Source organism: Adelges cooleyi, unplaced genomic scaffold (assembly GCF_023614345.1).
Source record: "Adelges cooleyi isolate 19-005CV unplaced genomic scaffold, UGA_ACOO_1.1 ACOO_flye_CR_arks_rails_tigmint_CR_PRNA_14, whole genome shotgun sequence".
Taxonomy (NCBI): Eukaryota; Metazoa; Arthropoda; class Insecta; order Hemiptera; family Adelgidae; genus Adelges; species Adelges cooleyi.
The window spans coordinates 64,920-74,322 of NW_026095795.1; positions in this window are offsets into that span (position 1 = coordinate 64,920).

The following is a 9,403-nucleotide window of genomic DNA, read 5'->3' on the forward strand; positions in this document are numbered from 1 at the left end:
TGGTTTTTTAATTATTCTTACATTTTTTTATACTCTAATGTCATATGCACTCCCACGAGCATTGAGGAAAAATAAATAATATTCAATTTTCAATAGGTATTATTTATGAATACGTTCATAAGCTCTGCGAAACTCACATTTTCATTAAAATAATAAATTTGCATACAAATAATATTGTAATATTATTAATATAAGCTACTATTTAATATTTTTAGTGCAATATATTACGTTAAATTTTTTAGTAAATCTTATATATTTAAAATAATAATACAGACATAAATGATGCTAGTAAATAGTTAAATCATTGATTTATCTACTTTTATTCTATCTTTATACACTTTTGAATATTCAAAAATGACATTACATGTTTGAAAACAATACTTTTTAAGTATTTATTAGTGTGCACGACCCAATTATGCTGGCATAATTGGGTCGTGGTCTAGTAAGGGCGAAGCATAACTGAATAAATCAATCCAAGTCATTGTAAAAACCATAATTTGGTTAAAATTGTATTATTCGACTTTGTGTACCCGATAAACTTTATTTATTATTTTGTTGGTTAATGTTAACACAATAATAACATAGGGTAAGCCTACCGTATCTAAAAAAAATGTAACAACAAATTATTTAAAAAAGTAAAAACAGTGAAGAGCAATAATAACTGTTTTTTCAAAGCGCAAATAAATTTACATTAAAATTCACCAGACAAAAAAATTAGCTTGATAATTGCATCCCTTCCATAAAAAGTATTTATTCTATAATTATTATAAAGGAAATTAATGAAAATACAATAGTAATAATGTCGGAAAGTGTAATTTGAATTTTAAAATACACTACACTCAATTAAAGAATATTTTATATTATGCATATTGCTTATGTAATAATGCGAAATAACGCACGATGGTTTCTTTATAGTGTAGTTGTAAAATTGTGTACTTTAATATTAATATAACAAGTATGTATGCATTTTTTGAACTATATTACATGGGTAAATGAAATAGTTTTTAGATGCAGTACATTCAATACACGTTGACAAACCAAATTAAAAACTTATTAGAGACTTTTTTATTTTTTTTAAACATTTATTATGTATTAGAAACGTATTTTTGTTGTATTGTGTACTTTAAATAGAAAATCTACCTGAAAAAAAATTAAAACTCTAACATTGAGTCTTGGATGAATAACAGTTAACAATTAAAAATACCAAATTTAAATTGTATAACTCATTGAACGAGAAGCGGTTCGTGCCGGTAGAATTGCAGTCTACCACAGTAAAAAAAGATAAAGCGAATGTTGTTATTATCTCTAATATGCAAGCAATCTTCAGAAGTAATAGTCTCACACACGTTGTAGACATATTTTGTTCAGTCATATGTACAATAGTAAACAGTATTAAATTAGTCATGATAATCATCTTGTTTTTTTTCAAAAAAAGTCAGTATAGTAGGGTCACGGCATAGTGGGGACGGGGAGGTCTCAGGTTTACAGGAATTATTACAACTGAATGTGATAAAATTACTTTCAAACAAACATTTTGATGCTAGTTTTTTAACTTTTTCTTAACATATTTTATAATGTTTTTATTTATATCTCCGGTTTTACTAACTACATAAAAAATAACGAAACCCTAACTAAGATGATTACATAAAATTCAAATAACACTATTCAAAACCTTGGTTAAATAATTGATTACGGTCTCGCTTTTATTTTAATGTAACACCCGTCGACAAACTTTAGCGTCGTTGAAAACATTACACGAAGATTTTCTGGTTTAGGACACTTTTCCGACGGATTAAAACGATAAAACCAGACCAGTGTTGAGATGCCTGTTTTCATTTGAAGCATTGCATATTTGATACCGGGGCATATTTGATACCACTAAAAGGAAGAAACGAATACGAATGGCGACTGCGACATGCTTCGGGCAAGAAGTTGTCCGGGTTGAATTTCTCCGGATCGGGATAGATTTCCGCATTTAAGTGTAACAGAGCAGGAAAATTACCAACGTTGACCCTGCAGATATTCTTGAAAATTACTTTACTTAGTTATTTTAAGTCTTGACCTCCTAATACCATGTATAAAAAAAAAAAATTTAAAAAAGCTATCTCTTTTAATAAGTATGTTAATTAATATAATAAATATTCTAGTAGTTCTATCGAAATAATATTTTTAAAAAACACGTACCACCCATAACAGTAATTATTTCATCACGTAATTGGTTTAATGGCATCTGATGTTCATTCTCGAGCATTATCTCTATAAACGATTTAAGGCCAATACACTCTTCGTTATGTTGATCTTGACTGTTAAAATTATTTTTCAACTCTGTATTTTTTCTCTGGATTAAATTGTCGATGAAATTGTAAATTTTACTCTGGCTAATGGCATGTTTGCGTTTAAGCGACGATAACTGAAAGAGAATCTTGCTCCTTAACCACGGGTGTGTTATTCGGTATTCCCAAACCTAAAACAAATCTTCATTACAAAAGACTGACATGTCAGCTCAATCACATTATCGGTAAAGTACTTTTGAGTTATTAAGTATGCCTTGGAACATCGATTCGTTCCAGAAATCATTAAATATTGAAAGTATACCTTTAGTATGACATGTAAATTCTCCACAAATACGTGCTTGGCGTTTTTCTGTGCATTAAATTTTACACCCAAAGCGGTTCTTCCGATCATTTCCAATGTCGCCATACCGATTGCCCAGCTTATTTCACATTCATTTGTATTATTTTCCCGTTTCTCGCACAACACCTGGCTTAAGAATTTAGCTTCCTCGTAAAATATTGGTACGAACGATTTAAGCAATGAAAACTTAAACCCCGAAGATACCAATTTTCTATAAGTATGATATCAAATTTATATAATGTTTGAAAGTAGGTAACTCTATGTTTAAATATTTTCCATTATATTTTTCAATTGGTTATACAATATATTGACTCTATATTATTTTTTATGTTTTGTTTTTCTATAATAATAGTAATAAAAAAAAATATAATCTTTCTAAAAAAGTTTACCTGTTCATTTTCCATTCATGGAACATCCTGTTTGTAAATATTCCATCGCCCATAATTGATTCGCTTAACACATTATAATTTTTAGCTTTTTGGAACAGATTAGGATTTGTAAGAACCGCTTCTACATCTTCAGGTTTTTGGATATATGTATAAGTCATTAAAAAGCCACACTTTGAATAAGGCGTACTCGTATCTATATTACAATTACAACAAACAAATTATTGTTGATCTCAAGTACTAAATATTGTGATTAATGAAATGTAACAAATAGGATTGTGTAAAGCGTAATTACTCTCTGCCAACTTTTAAAATATTCTTCAATAGCTTTTCAGGTCCTCCAAAAACTATAGGTAACCTTCCCACCAAAAAGAATCCATCTCGACCTGGTATTCGATTTGCTAATGTTGTCTTTCTTCGGTTTACTATTTTAAAATAAAAAACTACTAAAAATAATATTGCCGTTATAAGTATAACGACAATGTTATTCAGGCTTGTTTCATTTATTATGTCTGAGATCTGAAAAAATCGTGTCCATTAATTAGTAGTTTTACTTATCATGGTATTATTTTCATTACATATAATTTAGTGCTATAACTAAAAGATAATATGTACGCATAACATTGTTTAAAAAAAATTAGATTATGTTTACCATAATATGTATAGACTACAGTAGCTAATATTGACTCATTTCCATGGATAGTTGAAGTTGAAATGTTTTTTAAAAACATGGGCAAATTGTCATATTTATAAATTACATTATAAATATCACCTATTGCTTATTAAAATATTTGGTAGTTATGACCTAAGCCGGTCATAATACATTTTATCAAATAAACGGCTTAGTCCATATGCCAAAATTTAAGTTTATACATACAAAAATTAGTAACATAATACTCAAACTATAATCGACTAACTTTTTGATGAATGATTTTTTTAAACAGATAATGATAGTCCTATGCCATTTGTATTAAAATCAAATATGGGCTTTAGGCTTTTATATTTTGGGTTACCGTTTTCTAAGAACATATCAATTTTTTATGACAAAATAATACTTTTATGGAAATTTTTTTTTTTTATTGAATGTCAGCGATACGCATATTATGAACTTTTTGAATTGGGATTCATCAGTTGACCCTTAGTAGAAGTTTTGGAAGTGGGAATTCATAATATATACATGTTTAAAATGGATTTATTGATCTTAAAAATGTTTATATTTTAGTCATAAGGTACGTTTAGGGTTAGGTTAGGTTAATGACGATTATTTTATCTTACACTATCTAAAGTAAGTGGTTAAGGTCATGCCGTGAGTCCAGACAAGAATAAAATAAAAAATATGAAAACCAATTATAAACATCAATGTAAAAACAACACCTTCTCAGCCCTGCATTGAAGCTAAAATGTTGAACTATTAATATTTTGTTTTACAATTATAAAAAATACACAATAGCTAATAATTGTTTATTCTATATATATATATACATATATATATATTTATATCCATGATTAGTTAAATTTTTTTAATGTATTCTAATTACAATAAAAAAATTAGTGTAAGTTTATGTTATGAAAATTGGAAATTATAATAAAAACACGATATATTTAAGAATGTTGTTATAAACTTTTTAATTTTAGATATTAGATAATGGACAATTTAGAGGAATCTGAAGAAGTTAGTATAATTTTAGTGTAATCATTTTAACAATAAAAATGATTTAAAAATATATGATGATTTTCTTTTTACTTAAAATCCTAGTCATAATAATTGTCATGTTAAGTTGATAATTATTTACCTGCCGAGACAAAACCATTTCATTTAATCGCATTTTTCTTACGACGAAAACTTAAGATTCTAATTTTCTATAACAAATTCTTAGCAACTATACACAACGACTAACTCGGTTTTTAATTAATCTTACATTTATACTCTCATATTATGTGCTTTCCCACTAAGTATTAAATGTTCAATAGGTATTATTTATGAATACGTTCATAGGCTTTGTGAAACTCACATTTTCATTAAAATAATACATTTGCATACAAATAACGTTGTAATATATATAATATAAGTTACTATTTAATATTTTTAGTGCAATATATTACGTTAAATTTTTTAGTAAATCTTATATATTTAAAATAATAATACTACAGAGGTTGTCCAATACATAAAGAACACCAATCCAATCAACACCTCAAAAAAAACTACCAAGGTCGTATTAACAATGTTCATCCAAATAATAATGTAAAGCCCAACACTGTGTAAGCATTACTTCGAATTAAATTATACACCTCTCTAAATCATATTCTCATGCCGTTGATAAAAATTCCAACAGCCAATTTAATAAAACTAATATTCCTTTCGCCGTTGACTCAGACCCATTGACATTAAAACTCTCCTTCTTTCTCGACGATTTTAAATCCCTAATTAATACCTTAATTATTTCCCTCCTAACAACCGTCATCAATAAACTTCTTATTTCCAACAATGATAAATAGTAACACTAATAATCATCACCCAATAAAAATCCTTCTTTGGAACTCTAATGGTCTTATAAATCAAAAAACCGAATTACAAGCTCTTCTTATAAATACTCCTATAGATGTCCTATTAGTAAGCGAAGCCTACTTGACATCAAATTCCCGGTTATAACTACCATTGCGACCATCCTGATGGCACAGCTCACGCGGGCTCTGCGCTACTAATTAAATCAAATATTAAACATTCAACTCTTCCTCCCTACTAAAGCAATATCATCCAAGCCACAAATACTACCTTAATTCTAAATAACATTCCTACTAACATTTCCTCAGTTTACTGTCCACCCCCAAAGAGAAACCGTCCTAACATAAAAACACCTGATATTGAACAGTACTTTCTTTCTCTAGGTAACAATTATATTGCTGGCGGTGACTTTAATTCTAAACACCACGCTTGGGGCTCTAGAATCGTCATCACCAGAGGGCCCTCATTAATTAACTTTACAACATCAAAAAATCTGACATTCTTGAATTTTTTATAACTACTCTTCCAAATCACATTTCTTACAATATAACTAATTCCTCAGACCTCTCTTCCGATCACACACCTGTCTTATTAACTTTAAATGATCTCTCTTACACAACTAAATCTTACCCTACAATTACGCCTGGTAAAACCATATGGCCAAAATTCCACAGTATTGTTGAAAATCAAATTCTCCTTAACATTCCTTTAAAAACTCCCTCACACATTGACTCTGCGGTCCTATCTCTTACTTCCATTATTCAAAAAGCAGCACTCGACTCTTCCATTCCTATTAATTCTACTCAAAACTCTAGTTATCACCTACCCCAACATATTTCTCAACTAATAATTAAAAAAAACGAGCGCGCTCTAGATGGCAGAGGTCACACTTGCCCAGTGATAAAAGAAACTACAATACGCTTAGATCCTCCTTAAAAAATATTCTGTGCAAACACAATTAGAAAAATATCAACATTATATAAACTCACTCAACTTCTCCAATAATTCATTATGGAAAGCTACTAAAAATATCCTTAACCAAAAAAATAAAATCCCTCCTCTACGCCATCCTGACCACTCCTTAGCCACATCTAATCTAGATAAGGCAAACTTATTTGCAACCGATCTAGAAATGAGATTCACTCCTCATCCTGACATGCCTGACAATGAACCCGTTAGTCACGTAGAATCCACTCTTTCCCAAATTCTCCCTATGTCATTACCAACCAAACATACCTCTCCATCCGAAATCCATTATATCATTAAGAATCTTCCAAACAACAAAGCCCCCGGCCATGACCTAATAACAAATCAAATCATTAAAATATTACCAAAAAAAGCTATTATTCACCTCTCACACATCTTCAACTCTATCCTCCGTTTATCATACATCCCCTCTTCTTGGAAACACTCGGTCATTATTCTAATTCATAATCCTGGGAAACCCTCGCATCTCCCTTCGTCCTATAGACCAATTAGCCTATTCCCCTCCTTCTCTAAAATCCTTGAAAAAATCATAATCAAAAGAATCTATCCAATTATAACCGAAAAAAATATTATTACAGATACCCAATTTGGTTTTAGAAATAATCATTCAGCCCTTCACCAAGTACACAGAATTGTAGACAACATTGCCTCTTCTCTAGAAAAAAAACATTTTTGTTCAGCCTTATTCCTTGACGTAGCACGGGCGTTTGATCGTGTATGGCACACAGGCCTGCTCTACAAAATTTGTTTCATTCCCACTCCTCTAAAATCTTACCTTAAAATCTTTCCTCTCACACCGTACTTTCCAAGTGAGATGCGACGATGAGCTTTCAAATAATTTTCCTATAAAAGCTGGTGTTCCACAAGGTAGCATTCTCGCTTCTACCCTTTATAATCTATTTACTGCCGACATACCTCATTCAAACATCACTAACCTAGCCACTTTTGCAGATGACACCCGCATAACTTCTTCTGACCCAGATATTAATTCAGCCATTAATAAACTGCAAATACATCTTAACGGGCTAGAAACCTGGTTTAACCAGTGGAAAATTAAAGTAAATGAAAATAAATCATTACATATTACATTCACTTTAGGACTTAAAGTTAGTCCTCCATTAACTCTTAACAATAATAAAATCCCAACAGAAAACTCTGTTAAATACTTAGACCATCATCTTGACAAGCGACTAACCTGGGCTACTTACATCAAAACTAAAAAATTATCTCTTAAATTAAAACTCAAAATTTGCATACAAATAATATTATAGTATATATATTATAAGCTACTATTTTATATTTTTAGCGCAATATATTACGTTAAATTTTTTAGTAAATTGTATACATTTAAAATAATAATACAGACATAAATGATGCTAGTAAATAGTTGAATTATTGATTTATATACACTTTTGAGTATTCAATGATGTCATTACATGTTTGAAAACAATACTTTTTAAGTATTTATTAGTGTGCACGACCCAATTATGCCAGCATAATTGGGTCGTGGTCTAGTAAGGGCGAAGCATAACTGAATAAATCAATCCAAGTCATTGTAAAAACAATAATATGGTTAAAATTCTATTGTTCGACTTTGTGTACCCGATAAACTTTATTTATTATTTTGTTTGTTAATGTTAATACAATTATAACTTAAGGAAGCTACCGTATCTAAAAAAATGTAACAACAAATTATTTATAAAAATAAAAACAGTGAAGAGCAATAATAACTGTTTTTTAAAGCGCAAATAAATTTACATATTATAATTTTTGTTAGGTAAATATAAATTTATAACAATATTAGAATCTTTATATTTGTCAATATACAATGAGACCATTGTCTAACAAAAGTATTCAAATTCATTTAACACTTAAATACCCGAAATCAAATACTCAACTACTTGTTACTGTATTTCAAACGCCCTCAAAAAGCCATAACTCACTTGACACAATATACAACAATGTAAGGACATTAAAACTTACAAACTATACTCTCATAGCTACATACACTATTTGTTATATATATTTCAAAAAAGTAACATAGTTTTTCAAATTTTTATAACAACACAATTAAAAAAATGAATTACACAATATAATTTTGTACACCACAACGAAGCTAATCATGGGTAATACACTAGGCGACAACACAATATTAATTTGAACTCAAGGCCAAGTATTAATTAAACTTATTCACGACTATCTAAGGCTTAAAAAAAATTTCATTATATTTGTTGCAAAATATTAGTACGAGTATATTTTTATAAAAAAAGTTTTTTGTATGTATTTATTTATGTTTATTATATGTACGATGCATGACCTATGTATAGTAAAAATTAATGATTAATAATTATTTTGCATGCCTCCCTAGCTTATTGTTCTGATGCAAACTGTACTGACATTTTTAATTGTCCATAAAATATATTATTTTTCTGATTTTGCTACTCTTAAAGTTATAGTCATGAATACCTATTGTACTTAGACTATAAGGCATTAGAAATTAAACAAGAATTTCAATTTAAAAGAAATCGACGAATGAACACATGTAAAAGTATCATTTTGTATATTTGATATAAAGTTCCGTTTTTTTTTTTATTTAATCTTTACAAATGGTTATTGACATGATGTTTCTGTGTCTCGCTTAATGTGGTTTGGTTCTTATCTAATGGTAGGATCTAAAATTAAAAAACTGATATTTTTCTTTAGAAAAAATAAACGCATTTAAAATCCGTAGGATTGACAAATTAGATTGTGTACAATAAATATGAAAGTCATTGAAATGCCTTTGGAATAAATTATTGTCTATTTCGGGCATTGAGGCTTTCAAGTCAACTCGTTTACTGCATTGTAATACATTTTTATACGGAAGTTAATGCGTATACATATTTTATTCGTT